General features: G+C 44.1%; 14 non-coding genes and 3 pseudogenes across 14 annotated transcripts; all 17 read right to left on the reverse strand.

Moving 5' to 3' along the window:
• Positions 1-757: 757 nt before the first annotated feature.
• Positions 758-949, reverse strand: LOC141236357 (U2 spliceosomal RNA). Its single transcript, XR_012302032.1, has one exon. It is a non-coding gene; the product is annotated as a U2 spliceosomal RNA (small nuclear RNA).
• A 2,448-nt stretch (positions 950-3,397) lies between these two features.
• On the reverse strand, positions 3,398-3,589 carry LOC141236358 (U2 spliceosomal RNA). The gene has a single exon (XR_012302033.1). It is a non-coding gene; the product is annotated as a U2 spliceosomal RNA (small nuclear RNA).
• Positions 3,590-6,034: 2,445 nt separating this feature from the next.
• Positions 6,035-6,225, reverse strand: LOC141236282 (U2 spliceosomal RNA). Its single transcript, XR_012301973.1, has one exon. It is a non-coding gene; the product is annotated as a U2 spliceosomal RNA (small nuclear RNA).
• A 1,115-nt stretch (positions 6,226-7,340) lies between these two features.
• LOC141236144 (U2 spliceosomal RNA) lies at positions 7,341-7,531 on the reverse strand. Its single transcript, XR_012301838.1, has one exon. It is a non-coding gene; the product is annotated as a U2 spliceosomal RNA (small nuclear RNA).
• A 1,115-nt stretch (positions 7,532-8,646) lies between these two features.
• LOC141236253 (U2 spliceosomal RNA) lies at positions 8,647-8,837 on the reverse strand. The gene has a single exon (XR_012301946.1). It is a non-coding gene; the product is annotated as a U2 spliceosomal RNA (small nuclear RNA).
• Positions 8,838-9,952: 1,115 nt separating this feature from the next.
• On the reverse strand, positions 9,953-10,143 carry LOC141236145 (U2 spliceosomal RNA). The gene has a single exon (XR_012301839.1). It is a non-coding gene; the product is annotated as a U2 spliceosomal RNA (small nuclear RNA).
• Positions 10,144-11,258: 1,115 nt separating this feature from the next.
• On the reverse strand, positions 11,259-11,449 carry LOC141236146 (U2 spliceosomal RNA). Its single transcript, XR_012301840.1, has one exon. It is a non-coding gene; the product is annotated as a U2 spliceosomal RNA (small nuclear RNA).
• A 1,112-nt stretch (positions 11,450-12,561) lies between these two features.
• On the reverse strand, positions 12,562-12,752 carry LOC141236147 (U2 spliceosomal RNA). The gene has a single exon (XR_012301841.1). It is a non-coding gene; the product is annotated as a U2 spliceosomal RNA (small nuclear RNA).
• Positions 12,753-13,867: 1,115 nt separating this feature from the next.
• On the reverse strand, positions 13,868-14,058 carry LOC141236149 (U2 spliceosomal RNA). Its single transcript, XR_012301843.1, has one exon. It is a non-coding gene; the product is annotated as a U2 spliceosomal RNA (small nuclear RNA).
• A 1,115-nt stretch (positions 14,059-15,173) lies between these two features.
• LOC141236150 (U2 spliceosomal RNA) lies at positions 15,174-15,364 on the reverse strand. The gene has a single exon (XR_012301844.1). It is a non-coding gene; the product is annotated as a U2 spliceosomal RNA (small nuclear RNA).
• Positions 15,365-16,479: 1,115 nt separating this feature from the next.
• LOC141236151 (U2 spliceosomal RNA) lies at positions 16,480-16,670 on the reverse strand. The gene has a single exon (XR_012301845.1). It is a non-coding gene; the product is annotated as a U2 spliceosomal RNA (small nuclear RNA).
• Positions 16,671-17,785: 1,115 nt separating this feature from the next.
• On the reverse strand, positions 17,786-17,964 carry LOC141236320 (U2 spliceosomal RNA; annotated as a pseudogene).
• Positions 17,965-19,079: 1,115 nt separating this feature from the next.
• LOC141236152 (U2 spliceosomal RNA) lies at positions 19,080-19,270 on the reverse strand. Its single transcript, XR_012301846.1, has one exon. It is a non-coding gene; the product is annotated as a U2 spliceosomal RNA (small nuclear RNA).
• A 1,115-nt stretch (positions 19,271-20,385) lies between these two features.
• Positions 20,386-20,576, reverse strand: LOC141236153 (U2 spliceosomal RNA). Its single transcript, XR_012301847.1, has one exon. It is a non-coding gene; the product is annotated as a U2 spliceosomal RNA (small nuclear RNA).
• Positions 20,577-21,691: 1,115 nt separating this feature from the next.
• Positions 21,692-21,870, reverse strand: LOC141236316 (U2 spliceosomal RNA; annotated as a pseudogene).
• Positions 21,871-22,985: 1,115 nt separating this feature from the next.
• On the reverse strand, positions 22,986-23,176 carry LOC141236154 (U2 spliceosomal RNA). Its single transcript, XR_012301848.1, has one exon. It is a non-coding gene; the product is annotated as a U2 spliceosomal RNA (small nuclear RNA).
• A 1,115-nt stretch (positions 23,177-24,291) lies between these two features.
• LOC141236317 (U2 spliceosomal RNA) lies at positions 24,292-24,470 on the reverse strand (annotated as a pseudogene).
• Positions 24,471-24,527: the final 57 nt, after the last annotated feature.

Genomic DNA, 24,527 nt, shown 5'->3' on the forward strand with positions numbered 1-24,527 from the left:
CTGAAGGTGGCTGCTGCTGTGCACAGGTATATAAAGGCTCAGAGCCTATTATGACACGCGCAGCCAGCGTTCCATTGCCACATTCCATCTACTGCAGGCAGGATACCTGGCTGGCTGAATGTCGCTGAGAAGCTCACAGAGACCGCCATAAGCAACAGTTTAACAGAATGCCACAGACTAATCAACCAAACTTTTTGGCTTGGGTTCTCTTTTATAGTCTGCAGGCATTAAATGAAAGAAGTCAGTGTTCCAGCAGAAGGAGACAACGTTTCAGAAAAGGCATTGTAGCAAACCAAAAAAGAAATTTTAAGCGCAGCAGAGTAACCAGCGCACATACCTGTTAGCTCAGGTGAGTTTAAAAGGCTGCTGTTGATAACAAGGGCATTTGCTAAATAGATGGTGTGTGTGCAACAATATACTGAAAGGTCAATTATATTGTGCAGCTTATCTCACCACCTGTAGTTATTTAGGTGAAAGCTCCAAAATGCTTGCCTAATATGTCTGTTTATCCAAAAGGAAGTAAAAAGGGAGAGCTAGAAAGATAGCTTTGCATCACATTACATGGCAATGCAATGCACAGTTGCTGAAGTTGAACCAAAATGAGCTTGTAATCTGGCTTCTGCAACTTTGAACATGAAAAATCCAATGAGGAGAAGAAAAGCAAAGCCAAAGAGTCCATCCCAAAATCCGACAAACAAGCAAAATGAACAAAAAACATTGAATTCAATTCTTTCTGATTTTAGAAACTGCATTAAAGAAGGGGTGCACCGGTCCTGGAGATACTGCAATACCAGGTCAATGCGTGGAGTGGACAGAGCAAGCTCTTTTTCCATCTCCCTGTTCTAAAAATCCATTTAATATATGGTCCCCAGATAGGGGACGTATCAGATATTAAACTGATAAGAACAGATTTTTTTTTTTTTTTTTTTTCCAAACACTCAGAAATTAAGTTTTATAATCTTAAATCGTATATCACCAAACTCAAGATTTTAGTTCCATCATCGTGTTTAGATATTATATTTATATTTTTTCATTTGAATTAATATATATAAAGTTAAACATAACAATTCCTTTGCAGTTTCAACAGTTTCCAAACAAATCACCACTGACATTACTTCACCCGGTTTCCCAAACTAAATATCCCCTTTTTCTCTTTTACTTTCCTCCCAACAAAACCCCTTAACTTCTTTTCTTCCTCCTCATGCTCTAACCGCATCTGTTCCCTATCATACTCTTCCTCATCATCTCTGAAAGTCACCACCTTCTCCAACACTTTACCCTTTTCCTATTTTACTTCTTTCTTTTCACCAGATACTTTCCTTGATCCACAATTTTCCTGTACCGTTACCTTTTTCTTCAATTTCACCTTTAAACTTTCAACTTCTTTTCCCTGCTTATTCTCCTCTATAATTATGGCATCAACTTCCTTCTTCATTTTATCACCAATATCTTCCTTTTGTCCTCCAAAGTTCTTTTCAAAAGTTCCTTTGCTGCTTTCCATGTAACAATACCCAGAACTCCCGTTTACCATAATCCTCCCATTATGCAAATTTTCTTCTCCTGTTGTCCACACCAAAAAACGTCTCTTTCTGTTCCAAATACCAACTTTGTTCCTGTATAATTTCTGAAACTTTACCATCTTACATTTAGATTCCAAAAAAACCATTATCTCCTCTATTTCCACAAACGGATTGTCCATGTAAATTATCACACTCTTCGGTTTCCCCATGAATGATGCACTTACTCCAATTTTCCCAGAATCCTCTTCACTCCAGCCTTTGAAAAAATGAATGCACTTTTCCTCAGAAACTAGAGTCACATCACAAACTTTACCTTGCTTTATTTCTTGCATACAGTAGATATCCTTCTCCAAAACTTCATATTTCCTCAAAATTTCCAGAATCCATTTTTCTTCCAAAAAAGTTTCTTCCGTCTCCCGTTTCACAAAAAAACGTAAGCATCTCTTCTTTTTCCAAAACTCCATCTCAACGATCCGTTTTCCTTCCGTTTTTTCCTTTTAATCCTCCAAATGTTGCCACCACAGCTATGTGTGGCGACAGTTGCCCCCCACAGCTATGTGTGGTGACAAGGTGATCGCCTCTCGTTGCCCAGGGACTAATCCGACTCCCTAATAGCAGCAGGGGGGTTTAGCTCCACCGATAAGTGTAGCGATCCCCCCAGGCCAAGGAGCCGGGTACCCCAAGCGCCTCCCAGCCAAGACCAAGGCAGAAACCGCTAGATCACTGCACTTGATCTTAGCCAAAAGGCCGAGAAGCGATAACCAGAATTGGTTTCAAACTACGGAGCCACCCAAGGATCCTGAAAAGTCCATTTGTGGAGATGAGCTCCTGGACTCCCGTTAAGAAGACATGTTGTCAACCTCTAGATCCCTTACATGCCTGCACTTTTCGGCTTGCTGCTGCTGCTGCAATCCACGCGTTTTAGATCTGCATAACTCCACCTCTTTAAACACAGCACCTTCACCCCCTGCTGTTCCCACCCGCCTCAACACCGTTGGAAGGGAGGAGAACCAATTAAGGCGGGGGGTGGGGTGGAACGAGCAGCTGTCTACCCTTAGCAGGAGGGCTCCTGATTACATACCTCTCCTGCTGCTGCTGCTGCTGGCTGTCCAGCAGCAGACTGAAGGTGGCTGCTGCTGTGCACAGGTATATAAAGGCTCAGAGCCTATTATGACACGCGCAGCCAGCGTTCCATTGCCACATTCCATCTACTGCAGGCAGGATACCTGGCTGGCTGAATGTCGCTGAGAAGCTCACAGAGACCGCCATAAGCAACAGTTTAACAGAATGCCACAGACTAATCAACCAAACTTTTTGGCTTGGGTTCTCTTTTATAGTCTGCAGGCATTAAATGAAAGAAGTCAGTGTTCCAGCAGAAGGAGACAACGTTTCAGAAAAGGCATTGTAGCAAACCAAAAAAGAAATTTTAAGCGCAGCAGAGTAACCAGCGCACATACCTGTTAGCTCAGGTGAGTTTAAAAGGCTGCTGTTGATAACAAGGGCATTTGCTAAATAGATGGTGTGTGTGCAACAATATACTGAAAGGTCAATTATATTGTGCAGCTTATCTCACCACCTGTAGTTATTTAGGTGAAAGCTCCAAAATGCTTGCCTAATATGTCTGTTTATCCAAAAGGAAGTAAAAAGGGAGAGCTAGAAAGATAGCTTTGCATCACATTACATGGCAATGCAATGCACAGTTGCTGAAGTTGAACCAAAATGAGCTTGTAATCTGGCTTCTGCAACTTTGAACATGAAAAATCCAATGAGGAGAAGAAAAGCAAAGCCAAAGAGTCCATCCCAAAATCCGACAAACAAGCAAAATGAACAAAAAACATTGAATTCAATTCTTTCTGATTTTAGAAACTGCATTAAAGAAGGGGTGCACCGGTCCTGGAGATACTGCAATACCAGGTCAATGCGTGGAGTGGACAGAGCAAGCTCTTTTTCCATCTCCCTGTTCTAAAAATCCATTTAATATATGGTCCCCAGATAGGGGACGTATCAGATATTAAACTGATAAGAACAGATTTTTTTTTTTTTTTTTTTTCCAAACACTCAGAAATTAAGTTTTATAATCTTAAATCGTATATCACCAAACTCAAGATTTTAGTTCCATCATCGTGTTTAGATATTATATTTATATTTTTTCATTTGAATTAATATATATAAAGTTAAACATAACAATTCCTTTGCAGTTTCAACAGTTTCCAAACAAATCACCACTGACATTACTTCACCCGGTTTCCCAAACTAAATATCCCCTTTTTCTCTTTTACTTTCCTCCCAACAAAACCCCTTAACTTCTTTTCTTCCTCCTCATGCTCTAACCGCATCTGTTCCCTATCATACTCTTCCTCATCATCTCTGAAAGTCACCACCTTCTCCAACACTTTACCCTTTTCCTCTTTTACTTCTTTCTTTTCACCAGATACTTTCCTTGATCCACAATTTTCCTGTACCGTTACCTTTTTCTTCAATTTCACCTTTAAACTTTCAACTTCTTTTCCCTGCTTATTCTCCTCTATAATTATGGCATCAACTTCCTTCTTCATTTTATCACCAATATCTTCCTTTTGTCCTCCAAAGTTCTTTTCAAAAGTTCCTTTGCTGCTTTCCATGTAACAATACCCAGAACTCCCGTTTACCATAATCCTCCCATTATGCAAATTTTCTTCTCCTGTTGTCCACACCAAAAAACGTCTCTTTCCGTTCCAAATACCAACTTTGTTCCTGTATAATTTCTGAAACTTTACCATCTTACATTTAGATTCCAAAAAAACCATTATCTCCTCTATTTCCACAAACGGATTGTCCATGTAAATTATCACACTCTTCGGTTTCCCCATGAATGATGCACTTACTCCAATTTTCCCAGAATCCTCTTCACTCCAGCCTTTGAAAAAATGAATGCACTTTTCCTCAGAAACTAGAGTCACATCACAAACTTTACCTTGCTTTATTTCTTGCATACAGTAGATATCCTTCTCCAAAACTTCATATTTCCTCAAAATTTCCAGAATCCATTTTTCTTCCAAAAAAGTTTCTTCCGTCTCCCGTTTCACAAAAAAACGTAAGCATCTCTTCTTTTTCCAAAACTCCATCTCAACGATCCGTTTTCCTTCCGTTTTTTCCTTTTAATCCTCCAAATGTTGCCACCACAGCTATGTGTGGCGACAGTTGCCCCCCACAGCTATGTGTGGTGACAAGGTGATCGCCTCTCGTTGCCCAGGGACTAATCCGACTCCCTAATAGCAGCAGGGGGGTTTAGCTCCACCGATAAGTGTAGCGATCCCCCCAGGCCAAGGAGCCGGGTACCCCAAGCGCCTCCCAGCCAAGACCAAGGCAGAAACCGCTAGATCACTGCACTTGATCTTAGCCAAAAGGCCGAGAAGCGATAACCAGAATTGGTTTCAAACTACGGAGCCACCCAAGGATCCTGAAAAGTCCATTTGTGGAGATGAGCTCCTGGACTCCCGTTAAGAAGACATGTTGTCAACCTCTAGATCCCTTACATGCCTGCACTTTTCGGCTTGCTGCTGCTGCAATCCACGCGTTTTAGATCTGCATAACTCCACCTCTTTAAACACAGCACCTTCACCCCCTGCTGTTCCCACCCGCCTCAACACCGTTGGAAGGGAGGAGAACCAATTAAGGCGGGGGGTGGGGTGGAACGAGCAGCTGTCTACCCTTAGCAGGAGGGCTCCTGATTACATACCTCTCCTGCTGCTGCTGCTGCTGGCTGTCCAGCAGCAGACTGAAGGTGGCTGCTGCTGTGCACAGGTATATAAAGGCTCAGAGCCTATTATGACACGCGCAGCCAGCGTTCCATTGCCACATTCCATCTACTGCAGGCAGGATACTTGGCTGGCTGAATGTCGCTGAGAAGCTCACAGAGACCGCCATAAGCAACAGTTTAACAGAATGCCACAGACTAATCAACCAAACTTTTTGGGTTGGGTTCTCTTTTATAGTCTGCAGGCATTAAATGAAAGAAGTCAGTGTTCCAGCAGAAGGAGACAACGTTTCAGAAAAGGCATTGTAGCAAACCAAAAAAGAAATTTTAAGCGCAGCAGAGTAACCAGCGCACATACCTGTTAGCTCAGGTGAGTTTAAAAGGCTGCTGTTGATAACAAGGGCATTTGCTAAATAGATGGTGTGTGTGCAACAATATACTGAAAGGTCAATTATATTGTGCAGCTTATCTCACCACCTGTAGTTATTTAGGTGAAAGCTCCAAAATGCTTGCCTAATATGTCTGTTTATCCAAAAGGAAGTAAAAAGGGAGAGCTAGAAAGATAGCATTGCATCACATTACATGGCAATGCAATGCACAGTTGCTGAAGTTGAACCAAAATGAGCTTGTAATCTGGCTTCTGCAACTTTGAACATGAAAAATCCAATGAGGAGAAGAAAAGCAAAGCCAAAGAGTCCATCCCAAAATCCGACAAACAAGCAAAATGAACAAAAAACATTGAATTCAATTCTTTCTGATTTTAGAAACTGCATTAAAGAAGGGGTGCACCGGTCCTGGAGATACTGCAATACCAGGTCAATGCGTGGAGTGGACAGAGCAAGCTCTTTTTCCATCTCCCTGTTCTAAAAATCCATTTAATATATGGTCCCCAGATAGGGGACGTATCAGATATTAAACTGATAAGAACAGATACTACACTTAATCTTAGCCAAAAGGCCGAGAAGCGATAACCAGAATTGGTTTCAAACTACGGAGCCACCCAAGGATCCTGAAAAGTCCATTTGTGGAGATGAGCTCCTGGACTCCCGTTAAGAAGACATGTTGTCAACCTCTAGATCCCTTACATGCCTGCACTTTTCGGCTTGCTGCTGCTGCAATCCACGCGTTTTAGATCTGCATAACTCCACCTCTTTAAACACAGCACCTTCACCCCCTGCTGTTCCCACCCGCCTCAACACCGTTGGAAGGGAGGAGAACCAATTAAGGCGGGGGGTGGGGTGGAACGAGCAGCTGTCTACCCTTAGCAGGAGGGCTCCTGATTACATACCTCTCCTGCTGCTGCTGCTGCTGGCTGTCCAGCAGCAGACTGAAGGTGGCTGCTGCTGTGCACAGGTATATAAAGGCTCAGAGCCTATTATGACACGCGCAGCCAGCGTTCCATTGCCACATTCCATCTACTGCAGGCAGGATACCTGGCTGGCTGAATGTCGCTGAGAAGCTCACAGAGACCGCCATAAGCAACAGTTTAACAGAATGCCACAGACTAATCAACCAAACTTTTTGGGTTGGGTTCTCTTTTATAGTCTGCAGGCATTAAATGAAAGAAGTCAGTGTTCCAGCAGAAGGAGACAACGTTTCAGAAAAGGCATTGTAGCAAACCAAAAAAGAAATTTTAAGCGCAGCAGAGTAACCAGCGCACATACCTGTTAGCTCAGGTGAGTTTAAAAGGCTGCTGTTGATAACAAGGGCATTTGCTAAATAGATGGTGTGTGTGCAACAATATACTGAAAGGTCAATTATATTGTGCAGCTTATCTCACCACCTGTAGTTATTTAGGTGAAAGCTCCAAAATGCTTGCCTAATATGTCTGTTTATCCAAAAGGAAGTAAAAAGGGAGAGCTAGAAAGATAGCATTGCATCACATTACATGGCAATGCAATGCACAGTTGCTGAAGTTGAACCAAAATGAGCTTGTAATCTGGCTTCTGCAACTTTGAACATGAAAAATCCAATGAGGAGAAGAAAAGCAAAGCCAAAGAGTCCATCCCAAAATCCGACAAACAAGCAAAATGAACAAAAAACATTGAATTCAATTCTTTCTGATTTTAGAAACTGCATTAAAGAAGGGGTGCACCGGTCCTGGAGATACTGCAATACCAGGTCAATGCGTGGAGTGGACAGAGCAAGCTCTTTTTCCATCTCCCTGTTCTAAAAATCCATTTAATATATGGTCCCCAGATAGGGGACGTATCAGATATTAAACTGATAAGAACAGATACTACACTTGATCTTAGCCAAAAGGCCGAGAAGCGATAACCAGAATTGGTTTCAAACTACGGAGCCACCCAAGGATCCTGAAAAGTCCATTTGTGGAGATGAGCTCCTGGACTCCCGTTAAGAAGACATGTTGTCAACCTCTAGATCCCTTAGATGCCTGCACTTTTCGGCTTGCTGCTGCTGCAATCCACGCGTTTTAGATCTGCATAACTCCACCTCTTTAAACACAGCACCTTCACCCCCTGCTGTTCCCACCCGCCTCAACACCGTTGGAAGGGAGGAGAACCAATTAAGGCGGGGGGTGGGGTGGAACGAGCAGCTGTCTACCCTTAGCAGGAGGGCTCCTGATTACATACCTCTCCTGCTGCTGCTGCTGCTGGCTGTCCAGCAGCAGACTGAAGGTGGCTGCTGCTGTGCACAGGTATATAAAGGCTCAGAGCCTATTATGACACGCGCAGCCAGCGTTCCATTGCCACATTCCATCTACTGCAGGCAGGATACCTGGCTGGCTGAATGTCGCTGAGAAGCTCACAGAGACCGCCATAAGCAACAGTTTAACAGAATGCCACAGACTAATCAACCAAACTTTTTGGGTTGGGTTCTCTTTTATAGTCTGCAGGCATTAAATGAAAGAAGTCAGTGTTCCAGCAGAAGGAGACAACGTTTCAGAAAAGGCATTGTAGCAAACCAAAAAAGAAATTTTAAGCGCAGCAGAGTAACCAGCGCACATACCTGTTAGCTCAGGTGAGTTTAAAAGGCTGCTGTTGATAACAAGGGCATTTGCTAAATAGATGGTGTGTGTGCAACAATATACTGAAAGGTCAATTATATTGTGCAGCTTATCTCACCACCTGTAGTTATTTAGGTGAAAGCTCCAAAATGCTTGCCTAATATGTCTGTTTATCCAAAAGGAAGTAAAAAGGGAGAGCTAGAAAGATAGCATTGCATCACATTACATGGCAATGCAATGCACAGTTGCTGAAGTTGAACCAAAATGAGCTTGTAATCTGGCTTCTGCAACTTTGAACATGAAAAATCCAATGAGGAGAAGAAAAGCAAAGCCAAAGAGTCCATCCCAAAATCCGACAAACAAGCAAAATGAACAAAAAACATTGAATTCAATTCTTTCTGATTTTAGAAACTGCATTAAAGAAGGGGTGCACCGGTCCTGGAGATACTGCAAAACCAGGTCAATGCGTGGAGTGGACAGAGCAAGCTCTTTTTCCATCTCCCTGTTCTAAAAATCCATTTAATATATGGTCCCCAGATAGGGGACGTATCAGATATTAAACTGATAAGAACAGATACTACACTTGATCTTAGCCAAAAGGCCGAGAAGCGATAACCAGAATTGGTTTCAAACTACGGAGCCACCCAAGGATCCTGAAAAGTCCATTTGTGGAGATGAGCTCCTGGACTCCCGTTAAGAAGACATGTTGTCAACCTCTAGATCCCTTACATGCCTGCACTTTTCGGCTTGCTGCTGCTGCAATCCACGCGTTTTAGATCTGCATAACTCCACCTCTTTAAACACAGCACCTTCACCCCCTGCTGTTCCCACCCGCCTCAACACCGTTGGAAGGGAGGAGAACCAATTAAGGCGGGGGGTGGGGTGGAACGAGCAGCTGTCTACCCTTAGCAGGAGGGCTCCTGATTACATACCTCTCCTGCTGCTGCTGCTGCTGGCTGTCCAGCAGCAGACTGAAGGTGGCTGCTGCTGTGCACAGGTATATAAAGGCTCAGAGCCTATTATGACACGCGCAGCCAGCGTTCCATTGCCACATTCCATCTACTGCAGGCAGGATACCTGGCTGGCTGAATGTCGCTGAGAAGCTCACAGAGACCGCCATAAGCAACAGTTTAACAGAATGCCACAGACTAATCAACCAAACTTTTTGGGTTGGGTTCTCTTTTATAGTCTGCAGGCATTAAATGAAAGAAGTCAGTGTTCCAGCAGAAGGAGACAACGTTTCAGAAAAGGCATTGTAGCAAACCAAAAAAGAAATTTTAAGCGCAGCAGAGTAACCAGCGCACATACCTGTTAGCTCAGGTGAGTTTAAAAGGCTGCTGTTGATAACAAGGGCATTTGCTAAATAGATGGTGTGTGTGCAACAATATACTGAAAGGTCAATTATATTGTGCAGCTTATCTCACCACCTGTAGTTATTTAGGTGAAAGCTCCAAAATGCTTGCCTAATATGTCTGTTTATCCAAAAGGAAGTAAAAAGGGAGAGCTAGAAAGATAGCATTGCATCACATTACAAGGCAATGCAATGCACAGTTGCTGAAGTTGAACCAAAATGAGCTTGTAATCTGGCTTCTGCAACTTTGAACATGAAAAATCCAATGAGGAGAAGAAAAGCAAAGCCAAAGAGTCCATCCCAAAATCCGACAAACAAGCAAAATGAACAAAAAACATTGAATTCAATTCTTTCTGATTTTAGAAACTGCATTAAAGAAGGGGTGCACCGGTCCTGGAGATACTGCAATACCAGGTCAATGCGTGGAGTGGACAGAGCAAGCTCTTTTTCCATCTCCCTGTTCTAAAAATCCATTTAATATATGGTCCCCAGATAGGGGACGTATCAGATATTAAACTGATAAGAACAGATACTACACTTGATCTTAGCCAAAAGGCCGAGAAGCGATAACCAGAATTGGTTTCAAACTACGGAGCCACCCAAGGATCCTGAAAAGTCCATTTGTGGAGATGAGCTCCTGGACTCCCGTTAAGAAGACATGTTGTCAACCTCTAGATCCCTTACATGCCTGCACTTTTCGGCTTGCTGCTGCTGCAATCCACGCGTTTTAGATCTGCATAACTCCACCTCTTTAAACACAGCACCTTCACCCCCTGCTGTTCCCACCCGCCTCAAAACCGTTGGAAGGGAGGAGAACCAATTAAGGCGGGGGGTGGGGTGGAACGAGCAGCTGTCTACCCTTAGCAGGAGGGCTCCTGATTACATACCTCTCCTGCTGCTGCTGCTGCTGGCTGTCCAGCAGCAGACTGAAGGTGGCTGCTGCTGTGCACAGGTATATAAAGGCTCAGAGCCTATTATGACACGCGCAGCCAGCGTTCCATTGCCACATTCCATCTACTGCAGGCAGGATACCTGGCTGGCTGAATGTCGCTGAGAAGCTCACAGAGACCGCCATAAGCAACAGTTTAACAGAATGCCACAGACTAATCAACCAAACTTTTTGGGTTGGGTTCTCTTTTATAGTCTGCAGGCATTAAATGAAAGAAGTCAGTGTTCCAGCAGAAGGAGACAACGTTTCAGAAAAGGCATTGTAGCAAACCAAAAAAGAAATTTTAAGCGCAGCAGAGTAACCAGCGCACATACCTGTTAGCTCAGGTGAGTTTAAAAGGCTGCTGTTGATAACAAGGGCATTTGCTAAATAGATGGTGTGTGTGCAACAATATACTGAAAGGTCAATTATATTGTGCAGCTTATCTCACCACCTGTAGTTATTTAGGTGAAAGCTCCAAAATGCTTGCCTAATATGTCTGTTTATCCAAAAGGAAGTAAAAAGGGAGAGCTAGAAAGATAGCATTGCATCACATTACATGGCAATGCAATGCACAGTTGCTGAAGTTGAACCAAAATGAGCTTGTATTCTGGCTTCTGCAACTTTGAACATGAAAAATCCAATGAGGAGAAGAAAAGCAAAGCCAAAGAGTCCATCCCAAAATCCGACAAACAAGCAAAATGAACAAAAAACATTGAATTCAATTCTTTCTGATTTTAGAAACTGCATTAAAGAAGGGGTGCACCGGTCCTGGAGATACTGCAATACCAGGTCAATGCGTGGAGTGGACAGAGCAAGCTCTTTTTCCATCTCCCTGTTCTAAAAATCCATTTAATATATGGTCCCCAGATAGGGGACGTATCAGATATTAAACTGATAAGAACAGATACTACACTTGATCTTAGCCAAAAGGCCGAGAAGCGATAACCAGAATTGGTTTCAAACTACGGAGTCACCCAAGGATCCTGAAAAGTCCATTTGTGGAGATGAGCTCCTGGACTCCCGTTAAGAAGACATGTTGTCAACCTCTAGATCCCTTACATGCCTGCACTTTTCGGCTTGCTGCTGCTGCAATCCACGCGTTTTAGATCTGCATAACTCCACCTCTTTAAACACAGCACCTTCACCCCCTGCTGTTCCCACCCGCCTCAACACCGTTGGAAGGGAGGAGAACCAATTAAGGCGGGGGGTGGGGTGGAACGAGCAGCTGTCTACCCTTAGCAGGAGGGCTCCTGATTACATACCTCTCCTGCTGCTGCTGCTGGCTGTCCAGCAGCAGACTGAAGGTGGCTGCTGCTGTGCACAGGTATATAAAGGCTCAGAGCCTATTATGACACGCGCAGCCAGCGTTCCATTGCCACATTCCATCTACTGCAGGCAGGATACCTGGCTGGCTGAATGTCGCTGAGAAGCTCACAGAGACCGCCATAAGCAACAGTTTAACAGAATGCCACAGACTAATCAACCAAACTTTTTGGGTTGGGTTCTCTTTTATAGTCTGCAGGCATTAAATGAAAGAAGTCAGTGTTCCAGCAGAAGGAGACAACGTTTCAGAAAAGGCATTGTAGCAAACCAAAAAAGAAATTTTAAGCGCAGCAGAGTAACCAGCGCACATACCTGTTAGCTCAGGTGAGTTTAAAAGGCTGCTGTTGATAACAAGGGCATTTGCTAAATAGATGGTGTGTGTGCAACAATATACTGAAAGGTCAATTATATTGTGCAGCTTATCTCACCACCTGTAGTTATTTAGGTGAAAGCTCCAAAATGCTTGCCTAATATGTCTGTTTATCCAAAAGGAAGTAAAAAGGGAGAGCTAGAAAGATAGCATTGCATCACATTACATGGCAATGCAATGCACAGTTGCTGAAGTTGAACCAAAATGAGCTTGTAATCTGGCTTCTGCAACTTTGAACATGAAAAATCCAATGAGGAGAAGAAAAGTAAAGCCAAAGAGTCCATCCCAAAATCCGACAAACAAGCAAAATGAACAAAAAACATTGAATTCAATTCTTTCTGATTTTAGAAACTGCATTAAAGAAGGGGTGCACCGGTCCTGGAGATACTGCAATACCAGGTCAATGCGTGGAGTGGACAGAGCAAGCTCTTTTTCCATCTCCCTGTTCTAAAAATCCATTTAATATATGGTCCCCAGATAGGGGACGTATCAGATATTAAACTGATAAGAACAGATACTACACTTGATCTTAGCCAAAAGGCCGAGAAGCGATAACCAGAATTGGTTTCAAACTACGGAGCCACCCAAGGATCCTGAAAAGTCCATTTGTGGAGATGAGCTCCTGGACTCCCGTTAAGAAGACATGTTGTCAACCTCTAGATCCCTTACATGCCTGCACTTTTCGGCTTGCTGCTGCTGCAATCCACGCGTTTTAGATCTGCATAACTCCACCTTTTTAAACACAGCACCTTCACCCCCTGCTGTTCCCACCCGCCTCAACACCGTTGGAAGGGAGGAGAACCAATTAAGGCGGGGGGTGGGGTGGAACGAGCAGCTGTCTACCCTTAGCAGGAGGGCTCCTGATTACATACCTCTCCTGCTGCTGCTGCTGCTGGCTGTCCAGCAGCAGACTGAAGGTGGCTGCTGCTGTGCACAGGTATATAAAGGCTCAGAGCCTATTATGACACGCGCAGCCAGCGTTCCATTGCCACATTCCATCTACTGCAGGCAGGATACCTGGCTGGCTGAATGTCGCTGAGAAGCTCACAGAGACCGCCATAAGCAACAGTTTAACAGAATGCCACAGACTAATCAACCAAACTTTTTGGGTTGGGTTCTCTTTTATAGTCTGCAGGCATTAAATGAAAGAAGTCAGTGTTCCAGCAGAAGGAGACAACGTTTCAGAAAAGGCATTGTAGCAAACCAAAAAAGAAATTTTAAGCGCAGCAGAGTAACCAGCGCACATACCTGTTAGCTCAGGTGAGTTTAAAAGGCTGCTGTTGATAACAAGGGCATTTGCTAAATAGATGGTGTGTGTGCAACAATATACTGAAAGGTCAATTATATTGTGCAGCTTATCTCACCACCTGTAGTTATTTAGGTGAAAGCTCCAAAATGCTTGCCTAATATGTCTGTTTATCCAAAAGGAAGTAAAAAGGGAGAGCTAGAAAGATAGCATTGCATCACATTACATGGCAATGCAATGCACAGTTGCTGAAGTTGAACCAAAATGAGCTTGTAATCTGGCTTCTGCAACTTTGAACATGAAAAATCCAATGAGGAGAAGAAAAGCAAAGCCAAAGAGTCCATCCCAAAATCCGACAAACAAGCAAAATGAACAAAAAACATTGAATTCAATTCTTTCTGATTTTAGAAACTGCATTAAAGAAGGGGTGCACCGGTCCTGGAGATACTGCAATACCAGGTCAATGCGTGGAGTGGACAGAGCAAGCTCTTTTTCCATCTCCCTGTTCTAAAAATCCATTTAATATATGGTCCCCAGATAGGGGACGTATCAGATATTAAACTGATAAGAACAGATACTACACTTGATCTTAGCCAAAAGGCCGAGAAGCGATAACCAGAATTGGTTTCAAACTACGGAGCCACCCAAGGATCCTGAAAAGTCCATTTGTGGAGATGAGCTCCTGGACTCCCGTTAAGAAGACATGTTGTCAACCTCTAGATCCCTTACATGCCTGCACTTTTCGGCTTGCTGCTGCTGCAATCCACGCGTTTTAGATCTGCATAACTCCACCTCTTTAAACACAGCACCTTCACCCCCTGCTGTTCCCACCCGCCTCAACACCGTTGGAAGGGAGGAGAACCAATTAAGGCGGGGGGTGGGGTGGAACGAGCAGCTGTCTACCCTTAGCAGGAGGGCTCCTGATTACATACCTCTCCTGCTGCTGCTGCTGCTGGCTGTCCAGCAGCAGACTGAAGGTGGCTGCTGCTGTGCACAGGTATATAAAGGCTCAGAGCCTATTATGACATGCGCAGCCAGCGTTCCATTGCCACATTCCATCTACTGCAGGCAGGATACCTGGCTGGCTGAATGTCGCTGAGAAGCTCACAGAGACCGCCATAAGCAACAGTTTAACAGAATGCCACAGACTAATCAACCAAACTTTTTGGGTTGGGTTCTCTTTTATAGTCTGCAGGCATTAAATGAAAGAAGTCAGTGTTCCAGCAGAAGGAGACAACGTTTCAGAAAAGGCATTGTAGCAAACCAAAAAAGAAATTTTAAGCGCAGCAGAGTAACCAGCGCACATACCTGTTAGCTCAGGTGAGTTTAAAAGGCTGCTGTTGATAACAAGGGCATTTGCTAAATAGATGGTGTGTGTGCAACAATATACTGAAAGGTCAATTATATTGTGCAGCTTATCTCACCACCTGTAGTTATTTAGGTGAAAGCTCCAAAATGCTTGCCTAATATGTCTGTTTATCCAAAAGGAAGTAAAAAGGGAGAGCTAGAAAGATAGCATTGCATCACATTACATGGCAATGCAATGCACAGTTGCTGAAGTTGAACCAAAATGAGCTTGTAATCTGGCTTCTGCAACTTTGAACATGAAAAATCCAATGAGGAGAAGAAAAGCAAAGCCAAAGAGTCCATCCCAAAATCCGACAAACAAGCAAAATGAACAAAAAACATTGAATTCAATTCTTTCTGATTTTAGAAACTGCATTAAAGAAGGGGTGCACCGGTCCTGGAGATACTGCAATACCAGGTCAATGCGTGGAGTGGACAGAGCAAGCTCTTTTTCCATCTCCCTGTTCTAAAAATCCATTTAATATATGGTCCCCAGATAGGGGACGTATCAGATATTAAACTGATAAGAACAGATACTACACTTGATCTTAGCCAAAAGGCCGAGAAGCGATAACCAGAATTGGTTTCAAACTACGGAGCCACCCAAGGATCCTGAAAAGTCCATTTGTGGAGATGAGCTCCTGGACTCCCGTTAAGAAGACATGTTGTCAACCTCTAGATCCCTTACATGCCTGCACTTTTCGGCTTGCTGCTGCTGCAATCCACGCGTTTTAGATCTGCATAACTCCACCTCTTTAAACACAGCACCTTCACCCCCTGCTGTTCCCACCCGCCTCAACACCGTTGGAAGGGAGGAGAACCAATTAAGGCGGGGGGTGGGGTGGAACGAGCAGCTGTCTACCCTTAGCAGGAGGGCTCCTGATTACATACCTCTCCTGCTGCTGCTGCTGCTGGCTGTCCAGCAGCAGACTGAAGGTGGCTGCTGCTGTGCACAGGTATATAAAGGCTCAGAGCCTATTATGACACGCGCAGCCAGCGTTCCATTGCCACATTCCATCTACTGCAGGCAGGATACCTGGCTGGCTGAATGTCGCTGAGAAGCTCACAGAGACCGCCATAAGCAACAGTTTAACAGAATGCCACAGACTAATCAACCAAACTTTTTGGGTTGGGTTCTCTTTTATAGTCTGCAGGCATTAAATGAAAGAAGTCAGTGTTCCAGCAGAAGGAGACAACGTTTCAGAAAAGGCATTGTAGCAAACCAAAAAAGAAATTTTAAGCGCAGCAGAGTAACCAGCGCACATACCTGTTAGCTCAGGTGAGTTTAAAAGGCTGCTGTTGATAACAAGGGCATTTGCTAAATAGATGGTGTGTGTGCAACAATATACTGAAAGGTCAATTATATTGTGCAGCTTATCTCACCACCTGTAGTTATTTAGGTGAAAGCTCCAAAATGCTTGCCTAATATGTCTGTTTATCCAAAAGGAAGTAAAAAGGGAGAGCTAGAAAGATAGCATTGCATCACATTACATGGCAATGCAATGCACAGTTGCTGAAGTTGAACCAAAATGAGCTTGTAATCTGGCTTCTGCAACTTTGAACATGAAAAATCCAATGAGGAGAAGAAAAGCAAAGCCAAAGAGTCCATCCCAAAATCCGACAAACAAGCAAAATGAACAAAAAACATTGAATTCAATTCTTTCTGATTTTAGAAACTGCATTAAAGAAGGGGTGCACCGGTCCTGGAGATACTGCAATACCAGGTCAATGCGTGGAGTGGACAGAGCAAGCTCTTTTTCCATCTCCCTGTTCTAAAAATCCATTTAATATATGGTCCCCAGATAGGGGACGTATCAGATATTAAACTGATAAGAACAGATACTACACTTGATCTTAGCCAAAAGGCCGAGAAGCGATAACCAGAATTGGTTTCAAACTACGGAGCCACCCAAGGATCCTGAAAAGTCCATTTGTGGAGATGAGCTCCTGGACTCCCGTTAAGAAGACATGTTGTCAACCTCTAGATCCCTTACATGCCTGCACTTTTCGGCTTGCTGCTGCTGCAATCCACGCGTTTTAGATCTGCATAACTCCACCTCTTTAAACACAGCACCTTCACCCCCTGCTGTTCCCACCCGCCTCAACACCGTTGGAAGGGAGGAGAACCAATTAAGGCGGGGGGTGGGGTGGAACGAGCAGCTGTCTACCCTTAGCAGGAGGGCTCCTGATTACATACCTCTCCTGCTGCTGCTGCTGCTGGCTGTCCAGCAGCAGACTGAAGGTGGCTGCTGCTGTGCACAGGTATATAAAGGCTCAGAGCCTATTATGACACGCGCAGCCAGCGTTCCATTGCCACATTCCATCTACTGCAGGCAGGATACCTGGCTGGCTGAATGTCGCTGAGAAGCTCACAGAGACCGCCATAAGCAACAGTTTAACAGAATGCCACAGACTAATCAACCAAACTTTTTGGGTTGGGTTCTCTTTTATAGTCTGCAGGCATTAAATGAAAGAAGTCAGTGTTCCAGCAGAAGGAGACAACGTTTCAGAAAAGGCATTGTAGCAAACCAAAAAAGAAATTTTAAGCGCAGCAGAGTAACCAGCGCACATACCTGTTAGCTCAGGTGAGTTTAAAAGGCTGCTGTTGATAACAAGGGCATTTGCTAAATAGATGGTGTGTGTGCAACAATATACTGAAAGGTCAATTATATTGTGCAGCTTATCTCACCACCTGTAGTTATTTAGGTGAAAGCTCCAAAATGCTTGCCTAATATGTCTGTTTATCCAAAAGGAAGTAAAAAGGGAGAGCTAGAAAGATAGCATTGCATCACATTACATGGCAATGCAATGCACAGTTGCTGAAGTTGAACCAAAATGAGCTTGTAATCTGGCTTCTGCAACTTTGAACATGAAAAATCCAATGAGGAGAAGAAAAGCAAAGCCAAAGAGTCCATCCCAAAATCCGACAAACAAGCAAAATGAACAAAAAACATTAAATTCAATTCTTTCTGATTTTAGAAACTGCATTAAAGAAGGGGTGCACCGGTCCTGCAGATACTGCAATACCAGGTCAATGCGTGGAGTGGACAGAGCAAGCTCTTTTTCCATCTCCCTGTTCTAAAAATCCATTTACAGATAGGGGACGTATCAGATATTAAACTGATAAGAACAGATACTACACTTGATCTTAGCCAAAAGGCCGAGAAGCGATAACCAGAATTGGTTTCAAACTACGGAGCCACCCAAGGATCCTGAAAAGTCCATTTGTGGAGATGAGCTCCTGGACTCCCGTTAAGAAGACATGTTGTCAACCTCTAGATCCCTTACATGCCTGCACTTTTCGGCTTGCTGCTGCTGCAATCCACGCGTTTTAGATCTGCATAACTCCACCTCTTTAAACACAGCACCTTCACCCCCTGCTGTTCCCACCCGCCTCAACACCGTTGGAAGGGAGGAGAACCAATTAAGGCGGGGGGTGGGGTGGAACGAGCAGCTGTCTACCCTTAGCAGGAGGGCTCCTGATTACATACCTCTCCTGCTGCTGCTGCTGCTGGCTGTCCAGCAGCAGACTGAAGGTGGCTGCTGCTGTGCACAGGTATATAAAGGCTCAGAGCCTATTATGACACGCGCAGCCAGCGTTCCATTGCCACATTCCATCTACTGCAGGCAGGATACCTGGCTGGCTGAATGTCGCTGAGAAGCTCACAGAGACCGCCATAAGCAACAGTTTAACAGAATGCCACAGACTAATCAACCAAACTTTTTGGGTTGGGTTCTCTTTTATAGTCTGCAGGCATTAAATGAAAGAAGTCAGTGTTCCAGCAGAAGGAGACAACGTTTCAGAAAAGGCATTGTAGCAAACCAAAAAAGAAATTTTAAGCGCAGCAGAGTAACCAGCGCACATACCTGTTAGCTCAGGTGAGTTTAAAAGGCTGCTGTTGATAACAAGGGCATTTGCTAAATAGATGGTGTGTGTGCAACAATATACTGAAAGGTCAATTATATTGTGCAGCTTATCTCACCACCTGTAGTTATTTAGGTGAAAGCTCCAAAATGCTTGCCTAATATGTCTGTTTATCCAAAAGGAAGTAAAAAGGGAGAGCTAGAAAGATAGCATTGCATCACATTACATGGCAATGCAATGCACAGTTGCTGAAGTTGAACCAAAATGAGCTTGTAATCTGGCTTCTGCAACTTTGAACATGAAAAATCCAATGAGGAGAAGAAAAGCAAAGCCAAAGAGTCCATCCCAAAATCCGACAAACAAGCAAAATGAACAAAAAACATTGAATTCAATTCTTTCTGATTTTAGAAACTGCATTAAAGAAGGGGTGCACCGGTCCTGGAGATACTGCAATACCAGGTCAATGCGTGGAGTGGACAGAGCAAGCTCTTTTTCCATCTCCCTGTTCTAAAAATCCATTTAATATATGGTCCCCAGATAGGGGACGTATCAGATATTAAACTGATAAGAACAGATACTACACTTGATCTTAGCCAAAAGGCCGAGAAGCGATAACCAGAATTGGTTTCAAACTACGGAGCCACCCAAGGATCCTGAAAAGTCCATTTGTGGAGATGAGCTCCTGGACTCCCGTTAAGAAGACATGTTGTCAACCTCTAGATCCCTTACATGCCTGCACTTTTCGGCTTGCTGCTGCTGCAATCCACGCGTTTTAGATCTGCATAACTCCACCTCTTTAAACACAGCACCTTCACCCCCTGCTGTTCCCACCCGCCTCAACACCGTTGGAAGGGAGGAGAACCAATTAAGGCGGGGGGTGGGGTGGAACGAGCAGCTGTCTACCCTTAGCAGGAGGGCTCCTGATTACATACCTCTCCTGCTGCTGCTGCTGCTGGCTGTCCAGCAGCAGACTGAAGGTGGCTGCTGCTGTGCACAGGTATATAAAGGCTCAGAGCCTATTATGACACGCGCAGCCAGCGTTCCATTGCCACATTCCATCTACTGCAGGCAGGATACCTGGCTGGCTGAATGTCGCTGAGAAGCTCACAGAGACCGCCATAAGCAACAGTTTAACAGAATGCCACAGACTAATCAACCAAACTTTTTGGGTTGGGTTCTCTTTTATAGTCTGCAGGCATTAAATGAAAGAAGTCAGTGTTCCAGCAGAAGGAGACAACGTTTCAGAAAAGGCATTGTAGCAAACCAAAAAAGAAATTTTAAGCGCAGCAGAGTAACCAGCGCACATACCTGTTAGCTCAGGTGAGTTTAAAAGGCTGCTGTTGATAACAAGGGCATTTGCTAAATAGATGGTGTGTGTGCAACAATATACTGAAAGGTCAATTATATTGTGCAGCTTATCTCACCACCTGTAGTTATTTAGGTGAAAGCTCCAAAATGCTTGCCTAATATGTCTGTTTATCCAAAAGGAAGTAAAAAGGGAGAGCTAGAAAGATAGCATTGCATCACATTACATGGCAATGCAATGCACAGTTGCTGAAGTTGAACCAAAATGAGCTTGTAATCTGGCTTCTGCAACTTTGAACATGAAAAATCCAATGAGGAGAAGAAAAGCAAAGCCAAAGAGTCCATCCCAAAATCCGACAAACAAGCAAAATGAACAAAAAACATTAAATTCAATTCTTTCTGATTTTAGAAACTGCATTAAAGAAGGGGTGCACCGGTCCTGGAGATACTGCAATACCAGGTCAATGCGTGGAGTGGACAGAGCAAGCTCTTTTTCCATCTCCCTGTTCTAAAAATCCATTTAATATATGGTCCCCAGATAGGGGACGTATCAGATATTAAACTGATAAGAACAGATACTACACTTGATCTTAGCCAAAAGGCCGAGAAGCGATAACCAGAATTGGTTTCAAACTACGGAGCCACCCAAGGATCCTGAAAAGTCCATTTGTGGAGATGAGCTCCTGGACTCCCGTTAAGAAGACATGTTGTCAACCTCTAGATCCCTTACATGCCTGCACTTTTCGGCTTGCTGCTGCTGCAATCCACGCGTTTTAGATCTGCATAACTCCACCTCTTTAAACACAGCACCTTCACCCCCTGCTGTTCCCACCCGCCTCAACACCGTTGGAAGGGAGGAGAACCAATTAAGGCGGGGGGTGGGGTGGAACGAGCAGCTGTCTACCCTTAGCAGGAGGGCTCCTGATTACATACCTCTCCTGCTGCTGCTGCTGCTGGCTGTCCAGCAGCAGACTGAAGGTGGCTGCTGCTGTGCACAGGTATATAAAGGCTCAGAGCCTATTATGACACGCGCAGCCAGCGTTCCATTGCCACATTCCATCTACTGCAGGCAGGATACCTGGCTGGCTGAATGTCGCTGAGAAGCTCACAGAGACCGCCATAAGCAACAGTTTAACAGAATGCCACAGACTAATCAACCAAACTTTTTGGGTTGGGTTCTCTTTTATAGTCTGCAGGCATTAAATGAAAGAAGTCAGTGTTCCAGCAGAAGGAGACAACGTTTCAGAAAAGGCATTGTAGCAAACCAAAAAAGAAATTTTAAGCGCAGCAGAGTAACCAGCGCACATACCTGTTAGCTCAGGTGAGTTTAAAAGGCTGCTGTTGATAACAAGGGCATTTGCTAAATAGATGGTGTGTGTGCAACAATATACTGAAAGGTCAATTATATTGTGCAGCTTATCTCACCACCTGTAGTTATTTAGGTGAAAGCTCCAAAATGCTTGCCTAATATGTCTGTTTATCCAAAAGGAAGTAAAAAGGGAGAGCTAGAAAGATAGCATTGCATCACATTACATGGCAATGCAATGCACAGTTGCTGAAGTTGAACCAAAATGAGCTTGTAATCTGGCTTCTGCAACTTTGAACATGAAAAATCCAATGAGGAGAAGAAAAGCAAAGCCAAAGAGTCCATCCCAAAATCCGACAAACAAGCAAAATGAACAAAAAACATTAAATTCAATTCTTTCTGATTTTAGAAACTGCATTAAAGAAGGGGTGCACCGGTCCTGGAGATACTGCAATACCAGGTCAATGCGTGGAGTGGACAGAGCAAGCTCTTTTTCCATCTCCCTGTTCTAAAAATCCATTTACAGATAGGGGACGTATCAGATATTAAACTGATAAGAACAGATACTACACTTGATCTTAGCCAAAAGGCCGAGAAGCGATAACCAGAATTGGTTTCAAACTACGGAGCCACCCAAGGATCCTGAAAAGTCCATTTGTGGAGATGAGCTCCTGGACTCCCGTTAAGAAGACATGTTGTCAACCTCTAGATCCCTTACATGCCTGCACTTTTCGGCTTGCTGCTGCTGCAATCCACGCGTTTTAGATCTGCATAACTCCACCTCTTTAAACACAGCACCTTCACCCCCTGCTGTTCCCACCCGCCTCAACACCGTTGGAAGGGAGGAGAACCAATTAAGGCGGGGGGTGGGGTGGAACGAGCAGCTGTCTACCCTTAGCAGGAGGGCTCCTGATTACATACCTCTCCTGCTGCTGCTGCTGCTGGCTGTCCAGCAGCAGACTGAAGGTGGCTGCTGCTGTGCACAGGTATATAAAGGCTCAGAGCCTATTATGACACGCGCAGCCAGCGTTCCATTGCCACATTCCATCTACTGCAGGCAGGATACCTGGCTGGCTGAATGTCGCTGAGAAGCTCACAGAGACCGCCATAAGCAACAGTTTAACAGAATGCCACAGACTAATCAACCAAACTTTTTGGGTTGGGTTCTCTTTTATAGTCTGCAGGCATTAAATGAAAGAAGTCAGTGTTCCAGCAGAAGGAGACAACGTTTCAGAAAAGGCATTGTAGCAAACCAAAAAAGAAATTTTAAGCGCAGCAGAGTAACCAGCGCACATACCTGTTAGCTCAGGTGAGTTTAAAAGGCTGCTGTTGATAACAAGGGCATTTGCTAAATAGATGGTGTGTGTGCAACAATATACTGAAAGGTCAATTATATTGTGCAGCTTATCTCACCACCTGTAGTTATTTAGGTGAAAGCTCCAAAATGCTTGCCTAATATGTCTGTTTATCCAAAAGGAAGTAAAAAGGGAGAGCTAGAAAGATAGCATTGCATCACATTACATGGCAATGCAATGCACAGTTGCTGAAGTTGAACCAAAATGAGCTTGTAATCTGGCTTCTGCAACTTTGAACATGAAAAATCCAATGAGGAGAAGAAAAGCAAAGCCAAAGAGTCCATCCCAAAATCCGACAAACAAGCAAAATGAACAAAAAACATTAAATTCAATTCTTTCTGATTTTAGAAACTGCATTAAAGAAGGGGTGCACCGGTCCTGGAGATACTGCAATACCAGGTCAATGCGTGGAGTGGACAGAGCAAGCTCTTTTTCCATCTCCCTGTTCTAAAAATCCATTTAATATATGGTCCCCAGATAGGGGACGTATCAGATATTAAACTGATAAGAACAGATACTACACTTGATCTTAGCCAAAAGGCCGAGAAGCGATAACCAGAATTGGTTTCAAACTACGGAGCCACCCAAGGATCCTGAAAAGTCCATTTGTGGAGATGAGCTCCTGGACTCCCGTTAAGAAGACATGTTGTCAACCTCTAGATCCCTTACATGCCTGCACTTTTCGGCTTGCTGCTGCTGCAATCCACGCGTTTTAGATCTGCATAACTCCACCTCTTTAAACACAGCACCTTCACCCCCTGCTGTTCCCACCCGCCTCAACACCGTTGGAAGGGAGGAGAACCAATTAAGGCGGGGGGTGGGGTGGAACGAGCAGCTGTCTACCCTTAGCAGGAGGGCTCCTGATTACATACCTCTCCTGCTGCTGCTGCTGCTGGCTGTCCAGCAGCAGACTGAAGGTGGCTGCTGCTGTGCACAGGTATATAAAGGCTCAGAGCCTATTATGACACGCGCAGCCAGCGTTCCATTGCCACATTCCATCTACTGCAGGCAGGATACCTGGCTGGCTGAATGTCGCTGAGAAGCTCACAGAGACCGCCATAAGCAACAGTTTAACAGAATGCCACAGACTAATCAACCAAACTTTTTGGGTTGGGTTCTCTTTTATAGTCTGCAGGCATTAAATGAAAGAAGTCAGTGTTCCAGCAGAAGGAGACAACGTTTCAGAAAAGGCATTGTAGCAAACCAAAAAAGAAATTTTAAGCGCAGCAGAGTAACCAGCGCACATACCTGTTAGCTCAGGTGAGTTTAAAAGGCTGCTGTTGATAACAAGGGCATTTGCTAAATAGATGGTGTGTGTGCAACAATATACTGAAAGGTCAATTATATTGTGCAGCTTATCTCACCACCTGTAGTTATTTAGGTGAAAGCTCCAAAATGCTTGCCTAATATGTCTGTTTATCCAAAAGGAAGTAAAAAGGGAGAGCTAGAAAGATAGCATTGCATCACATTACATGGCAATGCAATGCACAGTTGCTGAAGTTGAACCAAAATGAGCTTGTAATCTGGCTTCTGCAACTTTGAACATGAAAAATCCAATGAGGAGAAGAAAAGCAAAGCCAAAGAGTCCATCCCAAAATCCGACAAACAAGCAAAATGAACAAAAAACATTAAATTCAATTCTTTCTGATTTTAGAAACTGCATTAAAGAAGGGGTGCACCGGTCCTGGAGATACTGCAATACCAGGTCAATGCGTGGAGTGGACAGAGCAAGCTCTTTTTCCATCTCCCTGTTCTAAAAATCCATTTACAGATAGGGGACGTATCAGATATTAAACTGATAAGAACAGATACTACACTTGATCTTAGCCAAAAGGCCGAGAAGCGATAACCAGAATTGGTTTCAAACTACGGAGCCACCCAAGGATCCTGAAAAGTCCATTTGT

This window comes from Phyllobates terribilis, unplaced genomic scaffold (genome assembly GCF_046119375.1).
Source record: "Phyllobates terribilis strain yellow unplaced genomic scaffold, ASM4611937v1 Scaffold_693__1_contigs__length_808095, whole genome shotgun sequence".
Taxonomy (NCBI): domain Eukaryota; kingdom Metazoa; phylum Chordata; class Amphibia; order Anura; family Dendrobatidae; genus Phyllobates; species Phyllobates terribilis.